This window comes from Notechis scutatus, chromosome 2 (genome assembly GCF_049901735.1).
Source record: "Notechis scutatus isolate UNSWTSFEM ecotype Mainland chromosome 2, rNotScu1.2, whole genome shotgun sequence".
NCBI classification, from domain to species: Eukaryota; Metazoa; Chordata; class Lepidosauria; order Squamata; family Elapidae; genus Notechis; species Notechis scutatus.
Window position 1 is genome coordinate 4,066,319 of NC_142010.1, and position 14,212 is coordinate 4,080,530.

The window sequence follows — 14,212 nt, forward strand, 5'->3', positions numbered from 1 at the left end:
CACATCGTTACTGCCTAAATTTGCCATTTCCTTCCTCTCTAGGCGTGTTCTTTGTGTTTCTCCAGTTTAGATTTATCTACTGTATATTTGAGCCACAGAAATCAAAATGGCCTTCCTTCACCATCATCAATTTGAAGTTCACTAAGTACAGTGGATGAAATTGTCTGTTATTTTCTCTTTTTATAAGAGAAGGTCTTCTAAGCCTCTGAGCCTTCTCTGCTTTCAGCCAGCAAAGTGATTGTGTCTGCACATTTCAAACTGGAAGCATTTCAACCTCCATATGATTTAAACGGTCATCTCTTCCAATCCTTCCCTAATTCTTGCCATAATAGATTCACTGTGCATGTTAAAACAGAGACAATGTCTCTGTTTAATCCTTACTGGTAAATGTTTAATGATGGAAACTAATCAGAGAGAGAAGAAACCTAGAACTAAGGAGAAATTTCCTGTTAGTGAGAACAATCAACCAACGGAATAGCTTGCCTTCAGAAGTTGTGGGTGCTCCGTCACTGGAGGTTTTGGAGAAGAGACTTGTCTGGAATGGATGGTGAACCTATTGCACATGTGCCACAGGTGGCACGCAGAGCCCTCTCTGTGGGCACGTGAGCCGTCACCCCAGCTCGGCTCTGCCGCGCATGTGCGCATTCGCCTCCCGCTCGCTAGCTGATCTTTGGATTTCTGCCATGCATGCGTGGGGGAGTGGGGCACTTGCATGAGGATGCACACACATTCACGAGTGGGGTGCGTTGCACGGGGGCAGGGCGCATGCATGGGGATGCACGCACATTGCATTCTGGAGGTACGCGGGTTACGCTTTGTACACTCAAGTGCTGAAAAGGTTAGCCATCACTGGTATAGGGACTCCTGCTTGTGCAGGGGATTGGCCTAGAACAGGGGTCTTCACCCGTGGTAAGACTTGTGGACTTCAACTCCCAGAATTCCTCAGCCAGCAAAGCTGACTGAGGAATTCTAGGAATTGAAGTCCACAAATCTTAGTGTTGCTAAGGTTGGAGACCCTAGACTAGAAGACCTCCAAGACCCCTTCCAATTCTGTTATTCTTAAATCTATCATACAATGTGGAAAGGATGTGGCTTTCTCCCTTATTTCCTTTCTTATTGTGAGTCCATACTGTTTCTGTGCTGTCCAGACAGTATATAGTCAATGGGGAACTGGTATAGTTAGGAATTGGGAGCTGTCCCCTTAAGGGAATGCATCATGGTAAATGTAGTTAAGGTATCCTGGGAAATGTAGTCCATGTCATGTGGCCACATCTGTAATCCTGATTGGTCACTGAATTGACCCTTGGTGGGTTGGGGGAGGTTCCTTCACTCTTGCCTGAGCCCAGAATCATGCTGCTGCTTCACCCCCTTGCTCCACCATTATCGGAATGAACGGAGAACTATCCTTTTACACCAGAAAGTCAGCTATGCAAAGAGTTGGACATTGAGATGAATCTCGACGTAACCGTGAGTTATCTTGAGGTGCCTGATGAACCAATAAATAGACTTTGTATGGATGCTTTGTGGAGTTATCTGTCTGCTTTTAAAAAAAGGCTAATGGTTGTATGGTCCAGAACAGTTTCTCTAGGAGCTTTTTGTCCTATGTGCTATGGTTTCCATGTTAGGGTATAAATATCAATCAAAGCTTAGAATAATTAGCAAGAGACTACCAATAAGATGCAACTTTATGTTAAATAAAGCATTATGATTCTTCAGCTGTGGTTGGTAAAAGATCTGGATGTCCTAGCAGATCACAGGTTGAAGCTAAACCAACAGTGTAATGCAGTTGCAAAAAGATAAATGCTATTTTGGGATGTATTAACAGAGGAACAGAAGTGCAGTTCACAGAAATAAATAGGCTTTGCATGGAATACTGTGGCAAAGCAGTCTTGAGATATTTGAAGAGTTCTTGTCATATAAGGAAGGGACTCGATTTGTTTTCTCTGGCCACAGAGGGCAGGAATAGAACATAGGTTGGGACTGTAGGGAAGTAGATTCAGGTTGGATATGAAGGTGATTTTCCTGATTTAAGACTTGTCAACCAATGGAATATAGTAGATCAGTGTTCCTCAACATTAGCAGTTTTCAGATAACAGATAATCAGAGTTGGAAGGGACCTTGTAGGTCATCTAGTCCAACCCACCGGCCCAAGTGGGAGACCCTACAACATTTCTGACAGATGGCAGTCCAGTCCCTTCTTGAAGGTCTCAAGTGATGGTGCTCCCACAACTTCCGAGGGCAAAGCTGTTCCATTGATTGATTGTTCTGTCAGAAAGTTTCTCCTTATTTCCAGGTTAAATCTCTCCTCATTCAGTTTCCATCCATTATTCCTTGTCTGGGTGGACTTCAACTCCCAGAATTACCCAGCCAACAATTGCTGGCCAGGGAATTCTGGGAGTCCAGGCATCTGAAAGCAGCCAAGGTTGAGAAACACACTGTAGTAGGTTGCCTCTTGAACTGGTATAGTCACCTTCACTTGAAGCTTTTAAACATCTGTTCAAAATACTTTAGCAAAACTTGCACCGAACGGTATTTGGAGCAGATGACCTCCAAGCTCCCTTCCCTTTCTGATGCCGATTTTACCCCGCTTCAGCCTTGGCCCATAATTTCCCTTGAGTTAAGCATTCCTGTTTCCGTTTAGCACAGGGGTCTCCAACCTTGGCCACTTTAAGACTTGTGGACTTCAACTCCCAGAATTCCTCAGCCAGCAAGCTGGCTGAGGAATTCTGGGAGTTGAAGTCCACAAGTCTTAAAGTGGCCAAGGTTGGAGACCCCTGGTTTAGCAGGAAACCAAGGTAATTGCATGGAGGCAGTCCTCAACATACGACCAGAATTGAGCCCGAAATTTCCATTGCTAAGCAAGGCAGATGTCAAGGGAGTTTTGCCCCATCTTACAATCTTTCTTGCCATTGTTGTTAGTGAATTGCTGCAGTGGTTAAGTTAGCAACATGGCTGTTGAGTGAATCTGGCTTCCCCGTTGACTTTGCTTGTCAGAAGGTTTTAAAAGTGATCACATGACCCCGGAACTTTCCTAACATAGAAACTTTTTCCAGTCTTAAACTGGGATGCAATGGCATGAATTGCAGGAAACAGCAAAATTAAAATCTTGTCAATGAGGTCAAAACTTGTACTTGAAGAATGATCTGGTTTCATTGTTTCTACAGACATATCTACAATATCTACAGATCCCTCACATCCCGGACATAAACTGTTTCAACTCCTTCCCTCAAAACAACGCTATAGAGCAGTGGTCCCCAACCACTGGGCCCTGGACCGGTACTGGTCCGTGGATCATTTTCTACTGGGCCGCCGGTACTTGGGTGCCGCCATTTTGTTTTGACGGCGCTTGAGAAAGTGCTTCCAGGTGAGCTTGTCGGTCAGTTGGAAAGCGGCGTTTGGGTGCTGAAGGAATCCTCGCGCCTTAGTTTCGTCGAGAGAGGGGGGGGCGGCTTCGAACGAAGAGCTGTCCCGATGGCGGTGGAGTCTCGCGTTACTCAGGAGGAGATTAAGAAAGAGCCTGAAAAGCCCATCGACAAAGGTACAAAGGAGGAGTTGAAGGTGATGGGGAGAAGCGGGGGACGGCTGGCTGGCTGGTCGCTCGGCTCGCCTTGCCTTGGTCGTGCGTGCTGATGCTGGTACCGGTTCATGGATCATTTCGTGATGCTGGTACCGGGCTGTGGTACAAAAAAGGTTGGGGGCCACTGCTATAGAGCACTGCACACCAGAACAACTAGACCCAAGAACAGTTTTTTCCCGAATGCCATCACTCTGCTAAACAATTAACTCCCACAACACTGTCAAATTACTTAGTAAGACTATATTACTATTATTCTTCTGGTCCTTCTAATTACCTACCTCTTCCCACTTATGACTATAACCGTGTTGCTTGTATCTTTACAATTTATATTGTTTTGTTTTCCCAGTATTTTTTGATTGCGTATGAGTAACCTATGTATGATTATGATTACCTATGATTATTACTAAGTGTTGTATCTTATGATTCTTGATGAATGTATTTTTTTCCTTTATGTACACTGAGAGCATATGCACCAAAGACAAATTCCTTGTGTGTCCAATCATACTTGGCCAATAAAGAATTCTATTCTATTCTATTCTATTCTATTCTATTCTATTCTATTCTATTCTATTCTATTCTATTCTATTCTATTCTGTCCTGTCATGGTCTGTTCTGTTTTCTATTCCATTCCATTCCATTCTATTCTATATACATCATGGTTTTTGTTTTCTTTCTTTTGACCCTTACTTTATAATTTTTCTGGTTATTTTAGCATAATGCTGCTAAAAACAAATTAAAGCACTAGGCTGGGTGGGGCTGCTGCCTACAATAATCAAAGTATGCCAACTCTGGGCTTGAAGCTGCAGGGATAATAAAACTACATCTCCCAGAATGCTTCTCTCCATCCTCCACATCTGCTTCCTCCTTTCCTTTTGACAAAGCCATTTCTGACGCAGAGTAGAGAGCTTTTCAGGCTGACCGCCGCCTGTTTATTCAAGAAGATGGTGTGACTCGTAATTGGTGGTAGGTGAAGAGTTTCAAAAGGAAAAGAAAGAAAGGGGGCCAGCACTTGCTTTCTGGGGTGGGTGGGTGGGAGGAGCAGGGGACCCTGATAGGTGAGAAGAGAAAGCTGGCAAGGAATGGGTTTAACCTAAACAGCATTTGGAAATCAAACCCCCAAATTAACTACACAGTAATGTTCCGGACAGTCCAGATCTTGGAGGACATTCCTGATTTTTTCCTCCCTCTTTCCAATTCAGCCTGCCGTTATGTGGCTAGGAAAATAGCATCGTTCCTGCGCCCTGAGGATGTGGAAGAGACCATGTTGGCTTGCAAGAACCGGACAACTCTAGCTGGTGAGACACAGATACCTTCTCTCCCAATAGCCAGCTTCAGTCAGTTGTCAGTGTCTCCTTTGGGAAAAGGGTTCAAGAAAAAGAAAGAAAGAAAAAACCTAGGTTAGGAGCTAGATGGCCCTCATGTATCTCACTGCTGTGTTTTTTTCTTTTCTTTTGTAGGTATCTCAAAAAAGCCAGCAGGGTCTGAATCCATTCCTTGCTCAGTCAGCAAAAAATATCCTCATGCGGTTAGGTCCGAAGTCAGAACCCAGGAACCAAACTCCTGATGAAATAAAATAAAAAGGACAGCGGAGCAGGAAAATGACGGCTTGTTTGACGAAATCCTGCAGCTGCAGGAAGTGAACAGTCCTGAGAATCCCTTATTCTGCCCTGCCCGTCTTTCATTGTTCACTATGAAAATAAATTTAAATAAAGAAGCGTTTCATGCATTTTTTTTTAAAAAAAGAGTGTTTAACAAAAGATGATTTGGCCGCTAATGAGGGGAGTGATTTTGCAATGTAGAATTCACATTAATTTTTTTTTTTTTTTTGACAGTAATACAGAGCAATCTGAGATTGGTTGTTTCAGAGATAGGTTTTGGCAAATTGAAGCGATGGAATGGAAACACAATACACTACCTCAGTTTCTCTCCCTCAGAAGATTTAAAAAGTTGTTAGGGTTCTTGCAAAAAAAGAATTAAAAGTTTAAGAGATCTATTTTCTTATTTAATAAAGCTCGAGATTTACCAAGCAGGCTTGATGAAAAATAGAGGCGGACTGACATATACTAAAGATTCTTAAAGTTTTCATATTCATTTTTGTTTTAAAGGTTTTAAATGCTATTACAATGAATTTAATGTACATTATAGCATAGATTTATGCTATTTTTGTTACTTATTTAATAACCTCTTATTTATTAATAGCATATTGTTCTTTTTTACATATACACACATACATATATAGTACAGTCTTCTATCAATTTAATGCTCCAGGACAAAGAGGAAAAAAAGAACAAAAAAGCATTACAACAAAATTCTCCTTTAACAGTTTTGTTGCAATTTTGTCGTAACTGCAGTTATACGTAGGACGTATTTCGTCATACTGTTTTCTTTTTAACATATTTTACTGAACAGCATTGACATGTTGTTTTCCATCCAAAAATCCTCAGTTACTAGGCAGGTTTTTTCCTTTTTAAATGCTTAAGTTAAAAAAAAGCTGTTTCTTATTGCTCTGCAGTCAAGATCTTAATAATGTACAGTAATCATTCAACATCCCACCTACTCAGCACTTGAGGAACAGAAGGAAATAGAATAGATCAATATGGTTAAGACAATATGAGAAACCAAAGAAGCTGAAGAAGCTTCTTGGATGAGAAGCGAAACGTCTTCAAACAAAAAACAGAAAGACCAGTTGCCTCTTGAAAAAAAGCACCTTTGGAATAAATATGAGAAACTATTTATATTTTTCTTGTTAGGCAATACATGCTCACCCACTATACCAGATTTTAAAAAAATTCATGTATATATAATAAAATACAGCCTCCTACTAAAGAAAATTGTTACATAAATAAGAAGAAAGGCCTCTACAGGAACCGGGAAAAGGGTAGCAAAGATTTCATTACATAAAAAGATGGAAGAGTGATAGCTAAGATTTAAACCTTGAAGGCTCACATATAGACACAACGGATTCCTGTATCCTGTAGTTGCTGATCTTCGGCATACATAACACTTACTTTGTTTTAAAATATTGTATTTCACTGAGCCCTTCAAGGTTCTGCTGGGAGCCAGAGACTGAGATGGTTGCAGTGTCTCTGTGGTCATGTGATTAATATTCAATATTGCCAATACTTGGCAACCAGGATGCATTTACAAACAACAATTATTACAGCAATCCAGGGGTGACTTTGACCTTCCCAGCCAGGTTTCAACAATCAAAGTCAATGGGGAGCAACCAATTTTTGTTTAATGACCAAATGCTTCACAACTGCAGTGAGTTGCTTAACAACCTTGGCAAAAAAGATCATAAAATAGGGTGTGACTCACTTAACAACCACCTCAACTTAGCAATGAAAATGCTAGTCCCGATTGTGATTGTAAGGCGAGGACTATCTGTACTTATTGTTTAAGTACAGACCTGCATCTGCCATTTCCTCCCTCCCTAGAATTAACCTTTTTATTCAATCATTCAATCAGAATAGAGCTGGAAGGGACCTTGGAGGTCTTCTAGTCCAGCCCCCTGCTCAAGCAGGAGACCCTATATCATTTCAGACAAGTGACTGTCCAGTCTCTTCTTAAAAACCTCCAGCGATGAAGCACCCACAACTTCTGAAGGCAAAGCTGTTCCACTGGTTAATTTTCCTCACTGTTAGGAAGTTTCTCCTCAGTTTTAGATTGCTTCTCTCCTTGATCAGTTTCCATCCATTGTTTCTTGTCCTGCCTACAAGTGTATTGGTAAATAAGTTGGCCCCGTCCTCTTTGCAGCAACCACTCAAATACTGGAATACTGCTATCATGTCACCCCTAGGCCTTCTTTTCTCTAGACTGGCTCTACCCAGTTCCTGCAACCATTCTTCATATGTTTTAGTCTCCAGGCCTTTAATCATCTTAGTTGCTCTTCTTTGAACTTTTTCCAGAGTCTCAAAATCTTTTTTTGTAATGTGGTGACCAAAACTAGATGCAGTGTTCTAGGTGCGGCCTTACTAAGTCTTTATAAAACGGTATTCATACTTCACATGATTTTGATTCAATGTTCCTGTTTATACAACCAAGGTTTGTATTCCTCCAGCATGCAGGCTTTAATCTATTTTTGAGCACCTTGAAAACAAAATGGCCTTCCTTGCTTCCTGACCATCATTAAGTTGAAGTTCACTAAGTAGAATGGATGATGTGACCCCAATACTTTTCTCTTTTTTTCTTTTTATAACTCTAAGCCTTCTCTACTTTCAGCCAATAAAGTGATTATGTCTGCACATTTCAGACTGGAAGCATTACCACCTCAATAAGATTTCAGCGGTCATCTCTTTCAATCCTTCCCTAATAGATTCACTGCAGAGTTAAACAGGGACAGTGTCAAAACTATGCAGATTACTGTTGGCTTTCCTTTCTTATTGTGAATCACTCTGCTTCTCCAGAGCTTCTCGTCCTATATGTTATGGTTTCTATGCTAAGAGTACAAATATCAAACAACACTAGAATAATTAGCGAGAAACTTATGATCAGATGCAATCTTACATTAAGGCATTATGTTTCCTCAATTATGGTTCGTAAAAGATCTGGATGTTCTAGTACATCGCAAGTTGAACATGCACCAACAGTGTCGTGCAGTTCCAAAAAGGTAAATGCTATTTGGGGATGTATTAACAAGAACAGAAGTGCAATTCACAGAAATAAATAGGCTCTGCATTGAAGACTGTGTGACAAAGCAGTTTTCAGATATTTGGAGTTGTTATGTAAAGTAGGGATTAAATTTGCTTTTTTTCTGGCCACAGAGGGCAGGAGTAGAATATGGCTTGGAACTGCAGGGAAGCAGATTCAGATTGGATATGAGGAAGAATTTCTTGACAATAAACCTATATCAATAGAATAGAATACAGTAGGTTGCCCCCTGAATTGGTATAGTTACATTCACTGGATGATTTTAAACATCTGTTCAAAATGTTTTAGCAGATCTTTCCCTGAATGATATTTGGAACAGATGACCTCCAAGGTCCTTTCAATTTGTGATGCTTTGTGATGATTTTACTCCCATTCACCCATGCTCCATAATTTCCCTTGGGTTAAGCATTCTTCATTAGTATGTAACCAAGGTTAACTGGGAATTCCATATTAAAATCTATGCTAACTGGAAATGGCTATCTATCCGGGTTTAGAGAATACTTTTAGCTTGAGAGGAGTCTCGGATGACTGTTAAAATTTTGTGTGATTCTGAAAGAGATTGGAGAAGACACTTAGTTGCCTTAATTTGCCCCATGTAGTATATATGCTTTCTGGCAGAGAAAAGTAAGAGTAGATGAGGGGTGCCAAAATTACAACTCACTGAACCCTTCATGAAATTTCAGATTGTTCATCATCCCAACATTATATGAAAATAATATAATAAATACTTTCACTTAACTTAAATTAAAATAATTTAATTTAATTTAAATTGATTTTAATTTAATATAAATTAAATTAAAATAATTTAATAAATACATTAACTAAACGTACTACGAAAACAATTACTACTATTGTTAATAATAATGGTTAGCCTCATCAACCCTTGCAGATGAGGGGGGGAAGAAATCGAGAAATATGGCATAAATACATACACTAACTACATTATCTGGAGAGAAAATCTCTAGACAGAGAAAGCCAGAGCATTAATAACACATAATTTCCCCCCCAATTTTAAACTAAAATTGAATTCCAGGAAGGAGCAAAATTAAAACCTTATATATGAGATCAAGATTTGTTGTACTTGAAGAACTGGTTTCATTCTTTCTTTTTGCACCTTTGGCTTTTCCTTTGTTTTCTTTATATTAGTTGTTAGTTTTTAATCTCCTTTTTTTTAAAAAAATAACTACACCCACCCACCCCCACACGATATATTATTATAGCATTATATTATATATTATTATATTATATTATATATTATTATACCAGCACTAATCTGCAATATATTATTATAGCATTATACTACCGTCCCTGTCCTATTGTTTCTCTTATTCTTTTATTTTTCTTATATGTAACCATTTCATGTATTCACAACTATGTATACATTTATACTTATTATCTTGTAAACAATTGGCAAATCAAATAAATAAATAAATAAATAAATAAATAAATATTATTATATTATATATTATTATGCCAGCACTAATCTGCCAATGAATACCTTAGCTTCAACCATAACAACACAAGAGCACACAATAGATACAAACTCAAGGTAAACCGCACCAAACTTGATTGCAGGAAATACGACTTCAGCAACAGAGTGGTCAATGTCTGGAATACTCTACCTGACTCTGTGGTTTCTTCCCCAAACCCCAAAAACTTTTAACCTTAGACTGTCCAGTACTGACCTCACCCCTTTCCTAAGAGGTCTGCAGGGGGCGGGCATAAGCGCACCAACGTGCCTACTGTCCCTGTCCTATTGTTTCTTTTATTTTTCTTATATGTACCCATTTCATGTATTCATAACTATGTATATACTTATACCTATTATCTTGTAAGCAATTGACGAATCAAAATAAATAAATAAATAAATAAATAATCTGGGCGGCTACAGTAATCAAAGCGTGGCATCTTCAGATCTGAACCGGCAGGGATAAAACTACATTTCCCACAATGCTTTTCTCCACCCGACGCGTCTGCTTTGCTCCCTGCGCCTTTTGACAAAGCTATTTCTGCCGCATAAAGTGGATCTCTCCAGGCTGACCGGCTCCCCATTTTTTCAAAGAGATGCTGTGACGCATAATTGGTGGTAGGTGAAAGGGTTGCGGAAAGGAAAAGCAAGCAAGCAAAGCCATCATTTTGGGGCTGGGGCTGGGGCAAGCATGGGAGCCTGGCAGATGAAAGCAGAAAGCTGGGAAGATGAATCTCTAAGGCTGGAAGGAACAACAGGAGGTTTAACCCAAACAGCATCTAGAGAGCAGATTCCCCCCCAAATAAATACACAGAGATGTCCCGATAGTCCAGATCTTGGGAGGCTATTCCTGATTTCTTTTTCCCTTTCCAATTTAGCCTGTCGCCATGCGGCTAGCAGAGTAGCATCGCTCCTGCGCCGTGGGGATTTGGCAGAGGGCATGTTGGCTTCCAAGAACAAAACATGACAAAAAGGTAAGCCAGAGATACCCTGCTTTCCAATGGCCAGCCTCAATCGGTTGGCCAAAGTCTCCTCAGGGCACCTTCCGAATGGCGCGACCCTTCAAATACAGTTCCTCATGTTGTGGTGATCCCCAACTATAAAAGTTTGTTCGGCTTCATAGATTCGGCTGATAGAACTTCACAACAAATAACACATTGCGGTTTTTTCAATTCCTGCTGTAATTATTGAGGTAAAACCATACTGTAAAAAATCCTCCCTATATTTTCTTTTCTTAGCGTTCTTCTGTACACGATCCATTGCCATGGGGGGGATGGTTTGCTGATGTAAATAATATATAACAATAGCTTTAATAATACAAAAGATGATACATAGCATAGTTCAGTCAATACAGTTCGTTAAAGTTTCCTATGATTTACCATTCTCTGTGTTGTTTTTTTACATACCTGTTATTATCACAAGGGAGCAGCATTCACATCAACCACAGCTGAATATAAAAAGGCAGATCAGCATCCAGATTAAGTTCCCATGGTACAGATTTTTTTTTTTTTTGCAGTAGTTGATGATTTTACAGTACATGATTTTACATTTACCCAGTAATTATAATTCATGAAGTGTCGTTTTACCTCCAATACTGCTGCTTTCAACACAGTAACTGCTTTTAACAGCGTAGCTGCTTTCAATACAGCAGCTGCTTTCTACCACAGTAGCTGCTCTCTACATGTGTGTGACTGGTCCGCATAAGTACATTATGACGCTAATCCTGTCACATACACCTGTATTTGTATGGGGTCTATGTGATGGGGTTGGCGCGATGATGTCATCAGGCCGGGTACTCGTATGTGGGCGTATCTGCATGTGGGCAGACCCACCTGGAGACGGATAGAGGAGCAGTGTCTCGGTTCCTAAGACCAGCGAAAATATGTGTTTTCCGATGGTCTTAGGCAACCCCTGTGAAAGGGTCGTTCGACCCCTCAAAGGGGTTGCGACCCACAGGTTAAGAACCGCTGCCTTAGGGGAAAAGGTTTGGGAATAGTGGGGGTTGCAGAAGAGCTATGAAAAAGAAAGAAAAAGAAAAGGCTATGCTAGGAGCTGGATGGCCCTGATGTATCTCATTGATGTCTTTTCTTGTAGGCATCCCCCAAAAGCCAGAAGGGTCTCCATCCGTTCCTTACTCAGCCAGTGAAAAATATCCTCATGCGGCTGCTTCCAAAGATGGGACTCAGGAACCAAAGTCTTCATGAAATAAAATAAAAAGGACAGCAAAGGGGAAAATGACGGTTTGTTTGACAAAATCCTGCAGATGCAGGGAGAGAACAGACCTGAGGAATCTCTTATTCTGTCCTCCTCTCGTTGTTCCATTATGACAAATAAACTTAAATAAAGAAGTGTTTCACGCATTTTAAAAGAAAGAGTGAGTGTTTAACAAAAGGTGATTGGGCTGCTGATGAGGGGGGGGTGATCTTGCAATACAGAATTCACATTGATTCCCTTTTGACAGTAATACCGAGCAATCTGAGATTGGGAGGTACAGAGATTTCATTTGGCAAATTGTGGTAATGGAATGGAATATAGTATTGTACATTTTCTCTCCCTCAGAAGATAAAGTTCTGTCTTGCATAAAAGTATCACAGGTTTAAGGGATCTACTTTGTTATTTAATAGAACTTGAGCAGGTTTGATGAAAAACACTGGCAGACTGACATTACTAGAATTTGTTAACACTTTCATATTCAGATTTGTTTTAAGTGCTGCTTGATATTGTTACAGTGAATCTTCGTGAAGCATACATTCATTTTTTGTTACTTGTGTTATTTAATAATCTGTTATTAATAGCATATTGTTATTTTTACATATTCACACATACCTATGAACATACATTCCTCTATTTAGTGCAACAAGGGTTTGTTGCCTTTTTGTCATAACTTTTTACTGTTGTTTTTAAAATATTTTCCAGAGCTTTAGTGTTTTAATTATGCTTTTTCTCATTGTTGTGGGAAGCGCTTAGTAATATATAGTAATCAGCACCTGATAAAAGGAATATATAAATATGGCTGCAACAAACTGAGAAACTATCTTTCCTGTTAGGTGATACATGCTCACCCGCTATACAACATTTTTTTTTTTTAAAAATCATGTACCTAGAATAAAATAGTCCCCAACCAAAGAAGCTTGTTACATAAATACAGGACAAATACTGTACAGTATTGCAGCTAGGAAAAGGGTAGCAAAAAAAGATGGAAGGAAAATACCTAACACCTATTGAGACAGATGGATTCCTGTATTCTGCAGGTGCTGATTTTCTGCATACATAACGTTTCTAATTTGCTTTGACCAATTTTAAAAACACAGGTTTATCTAATTGTGCTAAACCCATGAAGGTTCTGCTATTAGCCAGACACTGAATGCTAAGAGTATTACAAAAACAATCAAAGTCTGATAATTTTAGAACTGAGCAAAAATCTTTTTTAGACTTTTTAAAGAGTACAATGCCTTGGAAGGAATCTGTGATTTGAAGTGACCCGCAAACCAGCCATATCATGGTTTTTTCAGATTTATGAGGAAATGTGAAAGAATCTCCTTGGATGAACTATTTTAAGGAACAGCAACATTAAATTGACTGGAATCTTAAAGGCTGCACATTTATGTTGCATTTTTGAATGCTTGTGCATGTGATGGCAGATAGATTCATTTTATGCCTTCCATTATTTTATGTAACCCAAGGTGGAGTGAGGGGATAAAAAAGATCAAAAAGCGAAACTTCTTTCTCAGGGGGGAAAAAAAAGGTCTAGTTGCCTTTTGAAAAAGCACCTTTGAGGCAACTATGACCTGGATGATTGAGAATATCCACAAAGGTTTTACCCATCCTTTAATAGATCAAAGTCTAATTATCCATACAATTAGATTTTGCAACAGTACAAAAGTAGGGAAGGGGGAACTGGTAGGTGTATAACATTTACATTTTTATTCCTAGAAAGCTCATTTGCTGTGAAACACAGGTTTGGTTACAGTACTAAATGGATTGAAATTTAAAAATAATGCCAATTAATTCAATTTTATGATAAGAATACTAAAACTACTAAAGCTCAGAATAACCACTAGCAGAACGTATACTTTTTGAACGGCTCGATTTTTTAAAAGATAGTCTTTTTAAGATGACCTACTCGACCCCACAGGAAAAAAAAAAGTGAAAACAAAAAACTACAATTCCCAGAAGCACAGCGAACGAAGCTACATACGCATGCGCCGTTTATCTGCGTTTAAAACGCTTTTTGTACGCATGCGTGCGTCACGTTTAAATACTCCAACGCACGTGGCCGGGATAGGGCTTACCTGGTTTCCCCACAGAATTCGTTGGCGCACAGCGAAGGAAGACCCGTCCGTCGTGCTAGAATTCAACGTATGACGAGAAGCGCCTAACCCCCGGTCAGGCCTACGCATGCGCGTTCAACGTTTGACAACCCCTTATATTAAACTGCCTTCCTCGAGGCTCTCGTTTGCCGCATGACTGGACCTACGCATGCGCGTTTTTTTCCCGATGCGCTTCCGCTATACCCT

The 14,212-nt window shown here is 39.8% G+C and overlaps 1 protein-coding gene and 2 long non-coding RNA genes across 4 annotated transcripts in view; 2 read left to right on the forward strand and 1 right to left on the reverse strand.

Moving 5' to 3' along the window:
• Positions 1–14,191, reverse strand: part of FKBPL (FKBP prolyl isomerase like) — a 52,183-nt gene extending 37,992 nt beyond the window's left edge. The window contains exon 1 of one of the 2 annotated variants that reach the window (XR_015747079.1): positions 13,988–14,185. The gene's annotated coding sequence lies outside the window, so the exon portion shown is untranslated. Of the gene's footprint in view, positions 1–13,987 lie in introns of both variants that reach the window. The other variant, XM_026687596.2, reaches the window with a different exon arrangement.
• LOC113425447 (uncharacterized) lies at positions 4,423–5,292 on the forward strand. Its single transcript, XR_003372597.2, has 3 exons — positions 4,423–4,540; positions 4,777–4,872; positions 5,035–5,292. It is a non-coding gene; the product is annotated as an uncharacterized LOC113425447 (long non-coding RNA).
• LOC148131629 (uncharacterized) lies at positions 10,162–12,067 on the forward strand. Its single transcript, XR_015747101.1, has 3 exons — positions 10,162–10,313; positions 10,574–10,669; positions 11,790–12,067. It is a non-coding gene; the product is annotated as an uncharacterized LOC148131629 (long non-coding RNA).
• Positions 14,192–14,212: the final 21 nt, after the last annotated feature.